This window comes from Gallus gallus, chromosome 3, assembly GCF_016699485.2.
Source record: "Gallus gallus isolate bGalGal1 chromosome 3, bGalGal1.mat.broiler.GRCg7b, whole genome shotgun sequence".
NCBI lineage: Eukaryota > Metazoa > Chordata > Aves > Galliformes > Phasianidae > Gallus > Gallus gallus.
The window spans coordinates 32,700,023-32,720,349 of record NC_052534.1 but is presented as its reverse complement, the minus strand read 5'-3'; the positions used below and the strand labels follow the sequence as shown (position 1 = coordinate 32,720,349).

General features: G+C 38.4%; 1 long non-coding RNA gene across 2 annotated transcripts in view; it reads right to left on the bottom strand.

The window, feature by feature from the left end:
- Window positions 1-1,979: 1,979 nt before the first annotated feature.
- LOC101747727 overlaps window positions 1,980-20,327 on the bottom strand; it is a 109,801-nt gene continuing 91,453 nt past the window's right edge. For both annotated transcript variants that reach the window (XR_005858339.2, XR_005858340.2), the window contains 4 exons: window positions 9,840-15,624; window positions 9,325-9,403; window positions 3,498-3,913; window positions 1,980-2,113 (listed from right to left, as the gene is read on the bottom strand). This is a non-coding gene — a long non-coding RNA (uncharacterized LOC101747727). The remainder of the gene's footprint in view (window positions 2,114-3,497; window positions 3,914-9,324; window positions 9,404-9,839; window positions 15,625-20,327) is intronic.

Genomic DNA, 20,327 nt, shown 5'->3' with positions numbered 1-20,327 from the left:
CTGGGTCAGTAAGCTCTTTCTATGTGACTTAACATACTTTGCAGTATACTTTGAGTTCAATTTACATTCTTTTCACAGTCGTTCGTCAGAGTCAGAAAACATTTCCCAGAAGATGATTACATCTAGTACACAAAATGAAGCAGGATTTTTGAGAAAATATATTGTATTTATGCATGTTTTGAAAAATACATTGTTGTGAGTTTTAAGATTGACATGTCTTTCTTAACAAGAGGATGAATTAAGATTTCAGCCTTACTTTTGAACATCAAGGCCAACTAATAGAAAGTGAAGAGAATGCATGCAAACACTCAAGGTCTGTGTTGGTGTAGTGGTACACTGATGTGTAACTGGGAGGCTGTAAACAGTTACATCACTTTGGAGTTTATTGTAAGAAAAATGAGCTATTTCTGTACATGACTTACAAAATCAGCAGGTGAACAACTTCGGCAAATTTAACTGGGAGAATCCAGTGATGTTTTCCTGTTCCCTCAGAATGAAAGGGATTTCTTTGATAATTAGTAACTGTATCCTTACATGATACACTAGAAGTTACTTTGTCAATGATTCTGCAAATTCTAAAAGCAATATATCATCTCCCTGGTTTTTTTTTCTTTTAAATCACGAGTATTAGATGTGTTCTACCTGCCAGAGATCAATATTCCAAATTGTTTCTATAAAGTACAACTGTTTTTTTCAGTGACAAATTTAGCACTGTATGGCTTGGTTATTTAAGGTATGGATTTTTCTTGGTTGAGTTTCAACAGTTTCAAATTGCCAGACCGCTTGGTCTCATAAAGTAGAGAATATTACAAGATTATCAAATTTCTTATATCTGTACCTTCATTCAAGTATTTAATTTATGATTCTGTAATACCTTGTAGGACTGTCTCATCAGAAAATTCTACTGAATAGTAGCTTTTCTAGCAGAGTCATTTTTTTTTTCTCAACAATTTGAATTGTATATAGAAATCTCTGAAGATTTCGTTATTTATACTTGTGTTAATTTAAATGTGATCTTCCATATTAATTGCATCTTATGGTCTATTCTGTTAGCTAGGAGGCTTTTCCATGTATCAGGCTGGTCAATTATTTCTGAACAAAGCATTCCTGCTTAAGCAGCAACAGCTTTTATATTGACAAAAGTATTTGTTGCATTTGCCTGACTTCACAAATTCCATGACCTATGTCTTTCAACAAATAAAAGGCTTAAAGTTTATGTCTTACTTGCATCAATTTTATATATTTAGAGATGAGCTTTACAGTTATGAAGAAGTGAATTACCTGTCTTGGCTTTGCATTGTGAAGAAGGGTAAAATAAATTTTAGGTCAATTTAAGACAATAAGTTGATATGTAAATAGATATCTAAGGATTCTGCTGAATAAAAAGAGGCATACTAGGGACTTGTATATCTGCTCAAAATGCTTTACTGAATCAAGACTTCAGTGGAAAAAAAAAACAACTTTATAATAGCCTTGTGCCACAATACAAATTCAACCATGTGCATCTGATTACTACATTTACTCAATTTTAATGAACTTTTTAATTATTTTACAGAAAGGAATTCAATTTTTTGAGTGAAAGAAACCTTTCCAGTTTAAGACTAGAAAGTAATCAGAAAGAATAGACAGTTTAAAAAAATGAAAGTTAAGGAAAACAGATTAGTGTAATTTTGTCAGTGATAACTGCCCTCTGACTCTTCTGGCTTTCCCTTTTAATAATATTACTGTTTTTATCTCTATTAGTTGAATCTGTTAATTGTTTTCCTTTGAAAATAATCAAGAAAGTGAATGTTAGTGATGAGCTGTGATTGACTGTGATGATATTTTATTGTGTGATCTTTGTGGCTGGTAGAAAATCATTGCTGGAGACTTCTGAACAGCTGGAATGCTAAACAGGGTAGTTTCCCCACCAGGTCAGGGTACAGAGTTTTGGGGTCCACGTGTTCTGTTCTCACTGTCATGAGAAACTGCTCTTTAGGCAAAGGGGCACTTCGGTGTTGAAGAGGCTGCTTGTGAACGAAGCAAAGGAGGAGGTGATGGAGGTCATCCCGAAGTCTCTGAGAGATTAAAGTATTTTCTTTTCTCCTCAGATACCCATTCTACTCCATCTCTGCTGCATGAGAAGCACAAAACATTTTACTACAATGGAAATTTATATGCAGATTAGTTTTCCATTGCAATCACAAGCAGATTCAAATTCCTGGAGTGCTTGGAAGCGAGACTTGCAGATCAGGTCCTCAATGTTTTTTGCTAAGTGTAATTCTTTACCACCCAGCTGATGTTGCTAATGCTGTGATCCTCCCCTCCCTAGCCAGGAATGGGTTAATATTTACCACAAATCTATAGCTGCTGCATCAGTAATGGCAACTGGAGTCAACACTGCTCAGATGTGACAAAACAGACTCTGCATTCACATGTTGCACAAAATGTGGCATTGTCCTTGTACTTCTGCTTAGTTCTATAGCAGCCCATCAAAAAGATTTGACAATGAATATTCATTTGAAAATGGTTTTGGTCGTTGACTCAAATTCGACTGCATGGTGGTTGATGGCTTACAAAATGACAACAGTATCTTTCCAAATTTCTTTAGAAAAGCCCACAAGTAATTCAAAAATAGAGCAAGTCCTCTTCTCAAACAGAGCCAGTGACTACAAAATGTCTCCCAAGTGATGTGTAAATATTCCATGTCTAAATTACTCGGGGGGGGGGGGGGGGGGGGGGGGAATACTCTTTATCTTGACTTTTTGTATGTCTACAAGCATATAGATTTGTGAGTTTTGGAATGCCTGTACTCTGTTTCAGTGATCCTGTTACACTTTGTATAATTTATATAGAAAACCTTGAAAAAGTGAAGATTCACAGTACATCACAACTAGAGGATCGATTGTATTCACTATGAACAAGAATCAGGATTTATAACATTGAACAGGTCACTGCATTACTCTGTTGCTATGAAGAAGGAAAAACAATGTGAGGAATTATTTAGGAGTGGAAGAACAAAACAGAAAATATCAGCAAGCTACTCTATAATACTTTCATGCATGGTGTCTTGAAAATTGTGTGCAATTCCATTGCAGAGCTCTCAGAAGATTGTAGTGGGATTGAAAGTAGCACGGAGGAGGACAACAGGGATGATCACTGATTCAGGACAAACTGCACAGTGAATGAATAACTGGACTTGTCTGACTGAATAGAGATGGACAGGAATGGTGGTGCAGAGGTCTATGAAATTATATGTGTTATAAAGTAGATATAGCACAAAGAAAGGTGCATGGTGCCTGATGTATCTTTGGACCTCAGCATCTGTAATGATGCAGGTCATCTGTTTGCAGCTCTTTAACCCTTCACTTGAGTTGCCTGGGGTGCCAGAGCCTTGTCAGCAGATCTCCCTTGCATTCCTATGCTTTTATGATGGATGCTGAGGATCTGCATGGCCCTGCAGCTGTAGAACCTAGTGCTCAGCTTGAGGAGCAAACTGGCGCTGGCATGAGAAACACCTCCCTTTGCTTCTTGACTTTCCACTTTTGATTCATACCATGTGGTAGTCACACTGCACAACAAAGAAGGTTACCATCATTAAAATACCTGATAAACACTACCCAGAAATGCATGTGCTTGGAAACTGAAAAGTTGATTGGTAAGGAACACCAGTGTGGGCATGCTCCAGCAGTGCTAATAGCTCCAATGTCATAACAAGCTGGAACCACAGCAGGCAATTAGTATCAATCCCAGTAGGAAGTATATAGTATTGAGGAGAAACTATTTGGTGAGAGTAGAGTAAAACCAACCAGAGGCAGTAGGAGAACAGTAATGGGAGACTGAGAAAAGTGAAACTTGCCTGAAGTCATAAGGTGAGGAGGGAGATGACAATACTGGGATCAGGATCTTTCCATCTTGCCCATGGTTAGAGGTGCTAAAGGAAGAAATCAAAGACAGCAGGATGCATAAGATTCAATACAGCTGTGAGTGATCCAAGTCACCTGGAAAGTGCACAGTGTTTTGTGGTAAGTATAGCAGAAAGGTTAATTAGAGTATTCCTATTCCCTTGGTAAAACCAGGCCTGAAAGAGAAAGGAGATACTGTAGTGATATAGCTGTGAGATGTCACTACATCTTCTGTATCCAGCATGTAACATGGGGTTAAGTATGTAACAGCCTTTGCTTGCATTCTTAGTAAAAACTGCATGACAAAAGGACCATAACCAGTATTTTAAGTCCAGATTCAGGTTGAATTATGAATTTTCTGACACTTTAAGTTAATGGCACATTTCCTTGTGGCTTTTGGTTTTTGTTGGGCTTTTTTTTTTTTTTTTTTTTCCCCCTATATGCTTGTGGAAAACAGATTGTGCTCGTCACCATTCCTTAGCCTGTCAAAACTAGCCAGATCAACAGTGTGGGCAGTGTTGGGACAGATCCACCAGAGAATGTCCACTCTATTTTCCCCTTCAGAGTGCACAGAAGCTTTGCATGCAGCTAACACTTGGTAAGGAAGCAGTAATAATTTTCCAGCCTGTTTTCCTGACAAACTTGCACATATTCAAGGGAATTTAAATGTTAACAATTTCATTTTAAGCAGATACTGCTATGGGAAAGAGTTGGGCATCTTTTTAATGAGAGTCTGCCTTCTCTCCTTGGTTGCAGTGTTTAAGTAATAGAGAGCTACATCGTCTGACACCTTGAGTATTACAGAGTGTGTCACAGGGAGCTCAGTAATACCCACACATTAACACTCCATTAACAGGCTTTTTTCTCTCTGGAAAGACAGAGTGTAAGATTTTCTTAGGTAGATGTGAGATGCTGAGTTGACAGTGACAATTCATGTTGCTCTTGCTGATTTTCTTCTGTTCTTCCTGTGCTTGATGAGATCTTTACTGGAAAGAATGATCTGAAGTTGTAGTATCAGATTATCAATACAGCAGTGGTCACCCAGCTGAGTGATGCTGCAGCACACAGTGCATGCCCCTCTATGGTGTGCCTTCCTAAAAACTGTCCAGCTCAAGGCAGGAGCAGAACTCCAGCAGCAGTAAAATCTGCAGTTCTGAATGGCTGGAAAAATAAAGCTGGTGCAAGAGGCAAGCAGGGTAAAACGCAGGAGTTGTCAGTCTGAATCTTACCACACATTGTGCAGTGCCCAGAAAAGCAGTAATGAAACAGTGTATCCCAAGGACTGTGAGCTTTAACTGTTATGAGGAAACACTAGAGAATGAGGGGTTAATGGTGAAAGTAAATAAAACAGGGTTGCTCAAATAACATGATGGTGACCACTCTGAGTACCAGTTGGCCTTTCATACTGTCTGCTTCACTAGGTATCAGTGCTTCTAGACCAGACTAAACCAGGCAGTAGGTGGGTGTTGGGATCTCTGGGTTGTTTCCCACTTCAGGCAACAAGTTCCCTTTTGAAGGTCTTGCTAGTCTCTTATAATACTCACTAACAAACACACTAGGAGAAACAGGAGCAAGAGCTTCAGCATCCAACTGTTTTTAGTTATTCCTGCCTAAAAGGCTTCTCCTTTTTTAATAGTAAGACACATACACATTTATATACATATACATTAAGTTTAGGATATACTTGATGTGGAACATTTTACTTTAGAATTGTTTCAGAACAGCATTTCACTTAATTATGAACTAGGCAAGGGGGTGTAGAGTGAACAAAGGCAAAACAGACCCTACATGAGGGATGTTGGGGGGGGGGGGGGGCGAGCCGAGGAATGCAGCCTTATCTCTCACACACCAGGTAAGCTGTGACTTAGGAATTCCACTACAACCTGCAAGTCACAATAACTCAGGAATGGTGGTGGAGACTGTGATAATAACTTCTTAGAATCAATTGTAATATCCCCTCCTATTCTTGCATATGTAATTTGTCTCTATAAAGATCCTGAAACTGTCACTTTTTGCTGTGCAGGCCAGGAGGGGCTACTCCCTCTGCACCCAGCACATGTGTGCAGCACTGCAATAAAATATACCTGCTTTATAACTACTTTGAGGTTATGGAGTTTGATTTTCCACAAGTCATACTTAAAATATTTCCACTAAATTTATGAAATGTTGATGAAAGAGGAAGTTTAGTGATGATGCAAAGACAAAAAGGAGAGAAAATGAGGGTACAGGCTGTACAGCTTGGAGGCAACTGGAAAAAGGAATGTACAGTAGCAGCAGAAAAGACTTCAAATTATGTTTAGGTTAGAAACACTACTGAAAGTCAGAATGGAATATTAGTCAGGCAGTCAGAGGTAACACAGAACTTTGCTGACATCTGTAATAGAAACTCCAAAGGACAAGAACATTAGAAACACATCGTTTAGGAAAAACAATAAGCTGCAGCAGAAAGGAGTGAGGCAAAAGTAATGGAAACAAAAGTTGTTTCAAAATCTGCACTGAGAACATGCATAAGTGGTTATAGAGTGAGTGATATGGAAAAAAATAGAATGTAGGGCTTCTGGAATAACCTACTCAAATGAATAAAAAAAGAGCCCAAACAAACAGAAAATAGGTGATACAGAAAGTGCACCGGGCAGAATGATGCACATTAAGGCATTCTCAGAAAGTTCAAGAGGCAAAGAATTGCATTAGTTCTGCTGTGGTTAGGTATATCTGGCTCAAAGGTCACTCACCAAGGTCAATTACCATCTTATTTTCCTAGATTCCAAGGCAAAAAACACGATGGTTATAAATGCACTCAACATGAAGAAAAATACTAGAACCTAAAGCTTGTATTACTGGATAATGCCAGGATTCATTGGAAACACAATGTCATTTTGATAAAGTGAACTAACATCTCAAGGATAAGAGTTTTGATTTGTATTATTTTATGGTCCCAGCCTGAAATTCAAGTGAAACGAAGCATAGCATATGCTTATCCACAAGGCAACACTTGAAGTCTGAACTTGAGTCAGAACAAAAAGCTAGAAGTTAGCAGGGTCCCAGAGCACGGCTGCTCACAGAGCATCTAAGATAACGCATCTTCATTCAAATTATTGCGGGTTTGTTTTGTTTTAAAGCTTTTTTTTTTTTTTTTTTTTTTTTTTTTTTTACATGCTGAGTGGTTCTTAACTTTGTCCTATCTCATCCATGATACCTCAAGAAAGCACAGTTTTCTTTTGTTGTTTCGTCTTGCTTTCAAAAATAATTTGTCAGGAAACCCCTCAATTCTCATAAGCATTTCTGTAGATGTCAGGAATTTATAAAATAAACATCATGCCCAAAACAGAGCTTATTGTCACTTCAGTTCAAGTAGCTCTCCTGTAACTGCTACCACTGCTTAATAAAGCATTTTCTCCAGCTGGGAGCATAGCAGTAGTAAAGAAGGCCATGGCTGACCATGGCTGATTATTCACTTAGGTTGCCTGAAGACATTGTATATAGTAGAACAGATTGCATCATTCACCCATCAGATCCTACAGCAAGTCCTGCTCTATCTTTTAGCCCAACTGGCCATGAACAAGACCCACCATGAAACATAATCCCCAACATCCTACCAGCGGCTCCCTGGCCAGTTATCTTATGCCTTATTTCAGAATATTTCTGCAGAGTTCCTCTTCTTTGACATTTGTTCCTATCTTGTACCTTTGATGTAGAAGGAACAAGTCCTCTCACTATCTACTTCCAGGAGAAATCAAGTGAAGAAAGCAGCCTTTGAGTGTAGAAGCCTCATTTTATTAACAGTCCTTATTTATATTTCACTATTTCCGTGAGTTCACTGAGAGACAGATGTTGATGCTTGACCATGAAGATCAGCCAATTCAGCCACAAAGTAAAAGCAAGCTTAAAGTCAAACTACTTCTATCCCATCCAGTAAATGACCCCTGTACTTCAAAGTTCTTGCTTTCAGAATGGAGGCACTGCAAGCAGACATTAGCAAAATCATATTGTTAACGTAAACCGGTTTTAATAATGAACTCATTGTAATTTCCTTGATGGCCATGGAGTCTTCATAGATCTGATTCTCTCTGGGTGTTAGCATGGCAGGAAGCATCTACTTATGCCCCCCAACTGCCTCAATAATGTAACAACATATTTTCATATATCTAACCTTCCTATGCTTGCCTTTAGTAGGAAAAATTAGTCTGGGTATTCAAAGATATTTAGCTATTGTGCAGTCCATTCACCAAACCAGACGCCAAATTCAGACTTGAGGTAGACATATATTACTTAAGTTGAGGTACTCAAATACTTCTTCAGAAAGACTTTATTTAACTTCTGGCATTATTATGTGAATTTGTTCATCACTGTTTCCCAAAGCTACTCTGTAGGACTCCTCCTAATTATTTCAGAAGGGTTATTTGATGCTCTATGGATAAAGACAGATGAACAGGTAAAAATGCTTGGAAGGGCTGAAAAATGTGAAGTTTCTCTTCCACGTATATAAATCTACTATTTACATTCTGAAGATCCTTATTCCTTTTTGCCTGGTATTTGGAAGCTACTTCACGAATAGTGAGGTAAGTATTGTAGACTTCCATTAGTACCATTATTAACTTTCCCACTCCATTAAAATCACTGAAGTAAGTTTAAGTATTGTCTTAAACTTCAATTTTTGCACATAGTTATAACTCTGACAAATAATTCATGAGGAAACCTAAGAAACATTGCTTTCTGCCATAACATTTTTAATTTTTAGGTTTCTATGCCAAGATACAATCAAGTGAAACATTTTGGTTAACATAACAAATAAATAAATCTAAACACTGTAATCACTGGAAATTCTAGTCCACCAACTATCCAAATTAAATACAAATACTTTGCTGTATCCTACCAGAGAAAGAATCTATATAGAGAGAGAAATATTCAGAGACACATTGATCTAATATATGACAAAGAGTGGGAAAGAGAATTCAATATCTAATGACAGCTAAACAATTTTAGGAGTTTCTGAAATAATGACACTTTCTTTTCTGATTCTCTACAAAAACCCCCAACCATGTTGCAATTTTGAGTTTGCATCAACCTTTGAGAATATAATGGCAATTAAGACATCAGAACCTTGGCTTATACGCATGGATCAGAAAATTGTCCCATGTAATCCTATTGATCTTCAACTAACACAAAAACAGCACTGACCAGAATATTAGAAATTTATATATATGATAAGTGACAGTACACTGGATGGTAGATTTATGACCTTCTGTGACATGAATGCTTGAACAATTTGCAGTGCTAGAACGATAACATTTTCTACTAGTGTCTTAAAATATCAACTAAATGCTGAATTTGTCTATATAGGTGTTTTAAAAACTTCCTCTTGCAGTTTGAGAGTAGATAAAAACTGGTATGAGACAAGCAAATAAAGTCTTTGAAGAGAAAATAAAGAGAATTCACTTACCAACTGGTCAAAAATATCACTGTCAGAAATCCTCTCTTTTATTGAATTCACTGAGAGGTCAAAGAAAAGTCCACAATATCTGGAAGCAGACAAGTTGGATATAGCAACGTACATTTTGGCATCAATGATGCACGTGATAAAAGGCTATTCAAATTAAAATGGATAAAGATTTGACCTGGATTTCATTATGCTTTCATTCTTAAACTACATACTGTCCCACTTTCAATTCTAGTCACAAAGTGTCTGATTTAATTACCTAATATTAATATTGAAATAACAATAAGTGAAGCACTTTTTCTTTTCTTAATGTGAAACACCAAACTAGTGGGATTGGAATAGCTATGGTACAGATTGAATGGGTCATTGAACCTCCCAATTTCTTTGATCTTTCAAGTAGGGTATATCTCATATGCCTTCACCATTTTAATTCAAGACTTCTACCATAAGTTAGACATACTTTATAGTCAATATAGAGAGAGAAAAGATATTTCCAGAAGGCAATTTATTTCACCTACCTCCAGGATCTTGGTTACTTCTACTGGTGGGAAGACTTGTGCTTGAGAACATGGATAACTGATGCAGGCTAGATCTCTAGGTTTTTGACAGTTCACATTATATTATTTTGAATCCCATCGTGAGCTATTTGTTTGAATGCTTCCTCTGAAAGTTGCAAAACCAACTGAAATACAATTCACATAGGTAATTCTGATGAACCTGTTGTAATGCTATAACATGATGGAAAGTATAGCAATAGTAGCAAGGTGACGCAATCCTAGGCTGCAGCAAACAAGAACAAGCCCAAGTACAATAGCTGGGAACACAGAAACAAAGGAAGAAAACATGCTTACCTTTGAAGGGCCTCTGGTAGGCAGGGATCTCCAAAAAGATACCCTCACCTCCACTGCCAGCCCTTAAATGAGGTCTGGGAAGGGGTGGCTCCTGGCTCCACCCCTTCCATTCATTCAGGTGCAATGCACGCACCTGAGCTCCTCTGGGTTGGCTCTACCTTCCCACCAGATGATCAATCACTGATTCAGGCTGTGACTTATCATTTCTGCTACACTCCTCCCTTCACAGCATGAGCCAATGATTTGTTTTGCTTGCTGGAAGGCCTCTTGTTCCATTCTCCTCTAGTCCCGTTTTTGGCCTTTCTTTGTGAGTCAATACAGAGGCCTCAGCAGAATTAAGTAGGGTATAAAGGAACACCAGTATCCCAATATACTCAAAAATTCTTGCAGCTGTCTTGGCATGGTAGGGACTGGGAATGCCTGAGCCTTTTCTATTATTGCACTGGGTAGTACTTCGGTCTTTCCTGACCAAACTACGCCCAGGAATTTAACCCCCGACTCTTGCACGTTTTGTGGGTTTATAGCCCATCCTTTCTCTTTTAACTGAGTAGGTTAATGAATCTACTGCATTTTCTAATGCCTCCAGCGAGTCAGATGTCAAAGTGAGATCATCAATATAGTGGTACTGATTCAGATAGGATACTACTAGGTACTATATCAAATAGGATAGTGGTTCGAGTAGGATCCAAGGATCCTCCTGATCCAAGTTCTACTCCCCTTCAAATGATATGGGTCTTAATTTCAAAGGAGAAGTTTCATTTGAAGGGGAGGCAGTTTGGCCTGTCAAAGATACAATTTTACTCTTCAGCTGCCTGATAGGAGCTTTTAAAGGCTCGTTTTCACCCTTCAATTCTTCCTCTGAGGAAGGATGTATGTTAATAGTGAGTAGCAGCAGCTATGCCATAGTGGATGCTGTCACTACTCTTTCCTCAGATGTCAAAAAAGTTGTTTTAATTTATTCAAGAAGTTTGTCATTTTTGAAGACGATTTAATAATGGGACCATTGTCCCTGATAGGTCCCTGTTCTTCAATAACACGTGCGGCACTTAGCCACAGGTACCCTAGAAATCCTGAGGTTTCCCCCAGGAGTTCCTCTTTCAGTGTATTTGGGGTCCCAGTGACTAACCAATGCACATATTTTTAAGGTAATCATCATAAATAAGTATCTGCCTGAGTCACCAATCGTAATGCTATAATACGATAGAAAATATAGCGATAGAAGCAAAGCAACACAATCCTAGGCTTCAGCAAATGAGAACAAGCCCAAGTGCAGCAGCTGGGGACACAGAAACAAAGGAAGAAAAATTGTTTACCTTTAAGAGACATCCCGTAGGCAGGGATCTCCAGAAGGATACCCTTACCTCCACTGCCAGTCCTTATATGAGGTCTGAGAAGGGGTGGGTTGGCCCTGCCCTCCCACCAGGTGCTCAATCACTGTTTCAGGCTGTGACTTAGCATTTCTGCTACACCTGCCCTTAGGGGGCATCAGAAGGAATAACTTTTTGTGTGAGTACTATAATGAGAAACAAATGTTTAGATAGAGGCAAGTGTTTAAACATTTAACATGAGAATAACAAAGAAAACCTCATGAGGAACACAATTTGTTAACTGTTTTGCTTATCTGACATTATTGAATATATCACATCCAACGTTTCCTCCTTTTGTCACAAGTGAATTTGGTAGTTACTTTATTTTTAGAGTGGATGTAAAATTATTACGATCAATTTGTTCTGATTTTACAAAAGTATTAGGATCAGACAATATTTTATCAGTCCCCCAAATCTGTATTTTGGCCCAAGTATTGTCTTGTGGGAAAAGATACAAGATCGTGGCCAGAGCCCAATTTATTCAAATACCAGTTTTTAGTCAGTAAAACGTTAAGCAGTGTTGTGTTACTAATGAAATGTAGAAGAACCATTTAAGAATGATTAGTAACAGGTTGTAGAAATTCAATGTTTTTAATGAATCCAAATAGTGAATGAATATTCTTTGTCATTCCCTCCTGCTCTTCATTTAGTGAACATTATTAACACTTGCATTTTGACAGTCTACTATATCCCCTTCCTTCCTCATCTCCTTGTCAGGCTTTGAGATTACACACATTAGCATGTTCTATCTCTGGAAAGCAAAAGCAGCAGCTCTATTTGTAGTTACTTCTTAATCTAGTTGAATTGCTCATTCAAAATACTGCAACTACTTCCCAATGTTTTACCTGGGTCTTTGTCAGAGAGGCACTGGAACAGCCTGCCCAGAAAAGCTGTGGATGCCCCATCCTTGCAGGTGCTCAAGACCAGGCTTGAAGGGTTCCCGGGCAGTCTGACCTAGTGGCTGACAGCCCTGCCCATAGCAGAGGGGTTGGAACTAGACGATTTTTGAGGTCCCTTCTAACCCAATCCATTCTACGATTTATAGCAGGCTTCCTTCATTGATTAAAACAAAATCCCAGGTTGAAACATTTCTGAGTCCAAGGGTCCATCCTATTCCTGTGGTAAACGTGTTAAGGCACTGACCTTACATAATGATGTCCTTTGAAAACAGTGTATCTTAGATACAGAATCACTGACAATTTGCTAGGGACACTTTAGTCACAAAGGCATTTCACAAAATCATACCTGCTGCATTACATCAGGTGCAATAGGTTGCTTCTGGGCTGCAGCAGCATCTACAATAAGCCAGGGTTGTGTATGACCTGTTTGATCCTCACCCATGCTGGAGAGTAGGCAGCACGTACTCTCTGACTGTTAATGGTACTGATGAGATGCTTCTGAGATTGGACAGGAAGGCTGGATGCTACTGAATGTTCATCAGTGGAACCATGAGACCTTGGGGTCTTATGGAAAACACCATTGAGGCAATTCAGAATCCAGTTTCCAGTTGAGGGAACAGGTGAGACAGACTGGTGCCAGGGATGGTGACACAGGTGCATTGCTGTGCACTAAATAGGCATAACTTCACTTAAATGGAAGAAAGTAAGATGATTTGTTACAGCTGAAAGTCCACTGCTGGCTATACTGTTATTAGAATGCTTGCTTTGCAGGAGTAAACCTATATTTCTCAGGGGTGTTAGGGCAACCTGGCAAATGCAAAATAGATTTCATATTCTGAGGATGAAAATTTCTGGCGCTGAGCTCAAACAATGTCTCTTTTATAGCATTGCAGCATGACAGGTGGAGCCTTGTGGTTTCATGGTAAACATCATCTTGGGCTGTTAGCATTTCTAACTATTCATGTTATGGGTGTGTAACTTAAGCAATAGATGGAATTTAGTTTAATTAATCATCACAAGAAAAAAAAAAAAACAACTTACATTTATGACAGAAGGAAATGGCAAAGATGTTTACCAAGCAAGATTTAAAAGTATTTGAAAAACTGTGAAAAGTTTTCCGCTGTACTACATACAATATGGACTAAATAATACCTTCTACTCAATTCCACTGAGCCAAGTTCTCTCTGGTGTAATGCTGCTGACATCAGCTGACTTATACTGAGGGTGAATTTGTTCTGATAACTTTGATAAAATGCAGTGATATCTAGAGTACTCTCAAAGACATGCTTCTCTAGAACTCAGGATTAAAAGTCCACTTACTTATTTTTAGTTTGTGAATTTCTGATAGAACAAGGCTCAGAATTACCTTGAAACAACAACATGGACTGTGACTTACAGGGCAGCAGTTTAGTATAGGATATTTATGACAATAAAAGTCACAATAGAATTTAGGTGACTTACACATGCCCAAAAATGTAAAAGGAAGAAGCATCAATTTTTTCAAAGGAATCTTTCTGGTCTTATTTTTCATTTCTGTGGGCCCATATTGTTGCAGCTCCTTGAGCACCTGTTTCCAAACTGCAAAACCACAATTTGCTTCATAGAGTTAACAGTATAACGCCTTTTCAAAAACCCAAATCTACAGTTTTTCTTCAAATAAACATCTCCTAATGCCTGTGAGATAAGATGCATACAAAGTCCACAGAGTTTAGCGTATGTTCTTCCAAGATCTTTGGAACAATTTTCCACCATTAAATGCTGCAGGAAAAGAAATAAAGGTTTGGAGAAGAGGTGTGGGGTGGATGAGGAAAACATCAGAAAAGCTGATTTGGACAGAACTGATAACACTGAATACAGCAAAAAACTTTCAATAACTTACAGTTCTTGGAAGTCTCCCATGAATGGTTATTTTCTTAGTAGATGGAAATGGCTGTCCTAGCATCTAGATTATTAAGGGTAGAATGATTCTGCTGACCATAGGTCATATACATTTAGAAATCACAATAAGACCTGCTTCAGAGGTCATGTTTCCTAAGGGAGGATTTTACACATTCCTGGATAAGACAAGAATGGAGTGAAAAATGCAGTTGATGGCAAGAGTTTATTATTTCTTCGCACTATCCAAATTGTGAATGAATCCCTTTATTTTGCTTTGTGCTTTTCTACTATTTCCAACAAATCTCCACAGCTGATATTTGGATCTCTCCAGAAATGCATTCCTGACAGCTGCAGGCAGACAACAATAGAACTTACGCTTTTGACATTTGTTCAGACAGTACATGGAGGTATCATCATAAAACAGGATGACTGTTTACAGAAAAGCAAGCTTGGGTTTGCTTTTGATAAGTTGTATCAAGAAGACTTAAAGACATTTTAATTCACCAAACATTCTTAGACACAATGTCCCTTTAACACAAGATCGACAGGTTCCTCAATATTTCATTTCTGAACACAACTAAACATTAGTGTTTCTGATGATGTCTTCAATATACATTACCATTAACGCTGGTACTATGCTGACTGAAATCAAATTGGTGTGTTATTATTATGTACACTCATTTGTGATAGCACAAGAAGTGCTAACGTGTAGAAGAAGAGTTGTCATGCTCATCCTCAAAGGAACATTGTAGATTGAAGTCAATTTGCAACAGATTATAATATCTCCCACAATGTCTGGGTGTAACAAAGATCATAGAATCTTAGAGTGGTTTTGATTGGAAGGGACCTTGAAGATCAGCTAGTTCCAACACTCCTGCTTTAGGTAGGGACACCTCCCAGTAGACCAGGTTGCTCATAGCCTGGTTCATATAAGAATTGTTACCTCATCCATAAAAGACAGAATGTGTGTAAAAGTAATTTCCCTTTATCTCCAGCAGCAAGATGACAGTTGTTTGTGAAAAATTTTCAATAAAGGAGAAAACCTAAGAATGCATTTTTTGTATTAATTTCAGACTAGACCAGTGCTTTTTCTTTTAAAAACCAAGCTACTACTATTTTTCCTCTCTTACCACATCAATTGTGCTCTCCAGAATAGAAATAGACCCACAAGTATCTCCAGACAAGTGGCCCTGGTTTGATTTACCTGTTGTTAGCAGTTGTACGACATCTGTTAGCACACGGCTGTCAGCTTTCAGAGTGGCTCTTGACAGATACAGCTAAGTGACAATCACTTCTGTGGTTGTCCAGCTGAAAAAGATTTTAAAACAGATGAGTTTGGTTCTTATTTACACTAGAAGTGTCATGAATCTGCCCTGACAACAGAAAAACGTCCTTTCATCCTTGCCCTACACAACTAGAGTCCTTAATATGACTGTAAATGAGAGATGAACATGAGGTATTTATATTTTCTGCAGGGCAAACTTTGAGACAGCCATCAGCCTGAGTTAATCTCTACAGTTTTGCATGGCTCTGATTTGTGCATGAAAGCTTATTAAATCATGGCAAATACATAGGTTGCTCCAAAAGTAATGCTTCCTTCTTATTTCCATGGAAACTACAAAAGTACAAAGAGCACAGTAACACTATTTAATAGAACAAATTCTCAGCTACAACACAATATTTTTCAGCATACTCACCACCAGTAGCTGTGCATTTTGCCAGCGCTGAACGAGAGCCAGCATGCCCCACTTATAAAAATCTGCACAAGCAGACATGACCCACTGTTACTGTCGTCACTGCTGAAATGCACCACTCAGCACCTCACTGAGCTCACATCCACTGTTTGGTCTCCAGAAACATTCAGGAAACATCAGTGAATGTCAGTGGGTGCAAGAAATTATAATGGGATATTGGTGGGAAGGTTCAGTGTCTACTGCCATACCACCAACATCCACCTCTGATGTTGTGAGCAAATAATAGAATAAAAAATGGAGGCATTACTTTTGGAGCAGCTTTCACGTGTTCTGCAGGTATGCTGTTGTATTGATACTGAGAAGGAAATGGATCATAACTCACAAAAAAATGCTGTAGGTCTTGGTGTCACAAAATGAAAGGTCCATTCCTTTTCTGACTTCTTTAAGTTGCATTCCTAACATGTTAATTCAAGCAACATTGTTTATCCTCATCTCAAAATTTACAGCAATTGTCAGAGGCCAGTTTGTTCACCAGAAAGCAATCACCCATGGACTTGACACCATAATTCTCAAAATGGTAAAGAAGCCTAAAGCAATTGCATTTGTTTCTTTTATGTTTTATTATGGAGGTTAATTTTCTCTCTGAAGATCTACACCTTTTCAAATGCTTGATTAGAAATATATCCTCAAATAAAAAAAATGTTATTATTTTTGGTTTATTATTAATGGTTATTATTTTGTTTAAATTTAATTTTAATCTTTATGAGGGTGCAGAGGTCTCTTTACTAATAATTTTAAAGCAATACCAAAACATATAAATGAAAAGGCATAAACTAGATCTAATGTATCTCATGGGAACCCTCTTGCAAAAAATCCTCACTTGTATTGGTGTGCATTTTGAAGCATATTCCAGCTAAAATCAATAGAAACCATCATCTTTCCTCCATTAAATTACTTTTGTTGCTCTTGAGGTGAACAAAGCCCTACGTTTATTTTGTGTGATAAACATAAAAAATCACACAGAAAACTTAGAGTATTTTGAAATTAGTTCTTTTTGGGTAAGTTTGCGTAAATTGAATTATTTCTGTAAGAAAAGGGAATATTTCCATTTGTTTCTGTGTTCATGTGTCTCAGATACTCCTGGGAGAATTAGTAGAATGTCATGGAGTTATTCTGGGGGACAAGAGAAAGGAGGTCACAATGAAATCACCTCATTTTGAGAATTGAGTCAAGCCCAGAAGTGAAATATCCTCCATTATCTTCCATATTTTGTAGTCAATGTTCTTGTGCAGTGTAAGCATAAAATGATTGCCCTTTCCATGTTTCAGTCCTGCTACAAGGATGTAAAATCTGCTTTCCTCTAAGGCACTCACGGTGCAATCATTGAAATATAAGAAACAGGAAGAAAATACTTCTTCGTCTGACTATAAATTTCCACACTGGAAAAAAAGTGACTTTAAAAGAAATAAGAAAATACAGTGGATGGGTGTTATTTAAGCGTATAGTTTTAATGCATCTCATGCATAGCTAATGTCCATTCTTCTTTAATGTTTCATCCAAAGGAAACAACGGGTAGTGCTGGGATTATTCTACAGCTACACATCACCTGCTGGCAAGTTTATAACACTAATTTCTGGAGTCTGTAAGTCTCCCAAGCTCACCATGATAAAATACAGCTTCCTCTTTCTCTGCAGGCTCTGTTTCATTCTAGCTCCAATATACACTTACACATTAAAGACCGAAGTCCATACAGTCCAATTTTTCTATACATCAACTATTTAAAAGTCTGGGAGAGAGCAACAAGCCATCTAACTTTTTGGGAGGGAGTTGTGTGCCTGGTAGAGGAACCTGAAGGAAATTTAAGCCAGAACAAAGTGATGTTGTCTGGGATTTGGGGTGGGGACAGGGGGTGATTCAGGAAAGGACTGCCCATGCAACATTGTAAGGAGCTTTTCAGTCTGATCAGGCAGCCCAGCATTTCATAATTTACAATTCCAAAGTGGAGGGTAGCTGATCACTGCTCTTCAGCATAGCAGGTGCAGCTGGGCACCACATCCCCTCACAGGGCTCCAGACAAGGAACAAGGGCAGGGTGACACCTGAGAGTGACTGCTTCACACCTCACTCATGGGGATACTGCATTTAGATATACTGTAGGACTTAAATGTCCTCTCTTGAGGTTATATTACTCAGTAGCATACTACTGAGGTGGCCATCAGCCCCTGGCTTGGGCAGTGGGTTAAGTTCAGACAGCACCTGGTCCAGACTTCCCAGCATCTCCTCCCAAGAGGAGGCAGACTTGGTGTTGCTGAAGGCACACAAAGAAAGCTCTGCAGAAAACAAAGCTAAGGTGTTTACAAATATACAAAGAAAAGGGAATATGGAAAATCTGTAGGAGATCCTGGGCCATGGTATCCAGCAAGTTTAAACTGAATTGGTCCTCCTATCCTCTGCATTAATTTTTACAAGCTCTGGGTTTTGCCCACTGACTTCTCTGACTGGCTGTCAGGGCATGTAAACATACTGAAGAGACTGGAATGTGAAAAAGGAGTAAAAAACTGTCACGTTAATTGCTTTTGCTCATACCTTTAAGTACAAGTATTTCCTCCGGGGTTACATCTAAATCTTTTCAAACAGTAAACTATTCAACAGAATTATTATTCTCTGCATGAAAAGTGATTCGAGTCTACTATAAATTTGCTGGTTTATAATTCACTATTTCATAATCTTTAATGGAAAGAGAATGGAAAGGAAATTAACTTATGTCCATCCTGTTGTTTTCTTCTAAGACTCATACCTACATGAATAGAGAAAACAGATTATCTGTTCCAGTGCCTTTCAAATTCTTTTTCATTTATTCTCTTTCTGTCTTCCTCTTTAAAAAAGTTGTGTCCATGAATGTGAAGGACAAATGCATTAAGCTGAGTGAAGCACAATTCATAAAGATGCCTAACACAGAGAATTAGATTTTCTGCTGAACTACATCCATGATTTGCTGTCCTCATTCCTCTCCAGGGACTGGCATATTTTTACTACGAGGTCTCAGTCTGTATAAGCTAGGACTTTGCATGTGCAGGGTCACTGTGCTGATATTAGCTGATACTTTCTAGGAGGGGAAGTAGAAACTTTGTACAGAAAATTTGATCTAAATGCGTGGTTTTGCTCAGAGTTGTGACTGAAAAGCTAATTTTGCATGCAGGGGCAGCTCTAAATTTTTTTTTTTCATGGCTTCAACACCATTTTTCATGTTTGTCTCCTAGATTCTCAGGATGCTGGCTTATTTAGTGTAAAATACTTGGTAGACCTGGACGTTGAGGGGCCACAGGACACACAGCAAGAAGAGGTGGGTGCAGCTGATCAACATAAGAGAGTCCAAGAATCAATGGTGTATTACCTTATCACAGCTTATTGGATCTTACAATTTTTTGCAGAAGCACTAGAAAATGCAGTCCTGGGGCAGGAGTTAGGGGAGTTATTTAAAAATCCAGAGTCCTGGATTCAAACATTTGCTCTGCAGTAGATTGCTGGCTTTATCTTAGACCATAGATACCACCTCATATCTTCTAGACATAAAATTTCTAAAAATTGCTTAGATTCCATTTGACAAATGAAAACAGAAATAGAAGTTTCTTTGCTTCCTGTGTGGAGATATTGTAAAGCTACTTACATCAAAGACACAGTGTGCCATTTTCATGAATGAAGATGGTAATGGAACTGTGTTAGGTTTGGCCCTTACATCTGAGGAAATATCAACTCTTCCAGGATACATAAGCAAAAGTGTAATTAAGTTAACTAATGAACCATATCTAATGATACCTTTGTGGCAATTAAGAGAATACCATTACCCTCTAAAGCTTGACAAAAGCTACAACCTCTGTCCTTGTCTGGCTGCTCTGTGTTCATGCTGGCTGCATGACCTAATTGTTTTATTTGCTCAAATTTCCACACAAATCTTCCTAACCATTTTCCACTATATCTTGGTCTCTTGAGTTCCCCAGTTTTGTAACAGAAAGAAGGAGGCTGCCTTTGCTGCAGTAGTTTTCCTAACAGCAAACAAAGCACACGTGTATTGAATCCTGCCTTGATCTTCCCCTCTACAGGCAGTGGCTGAGAACTAAGCTGCTGCTCCCCATCATGGTGACATTCCCAGTCCTCCTCTGGGATAGCCTGTCACATTCCCATCTTTCTTATTTAACCTCCCCTTCCTCTCGTAGTGTCTGGCAAAACCCTGAAGCAACAAACTCTTAAAGTAAATAGGAATGCTGTGAAGGTGAGAGCAATGGCGATGGTATTGTATGATAATAATTATCACCTTTGG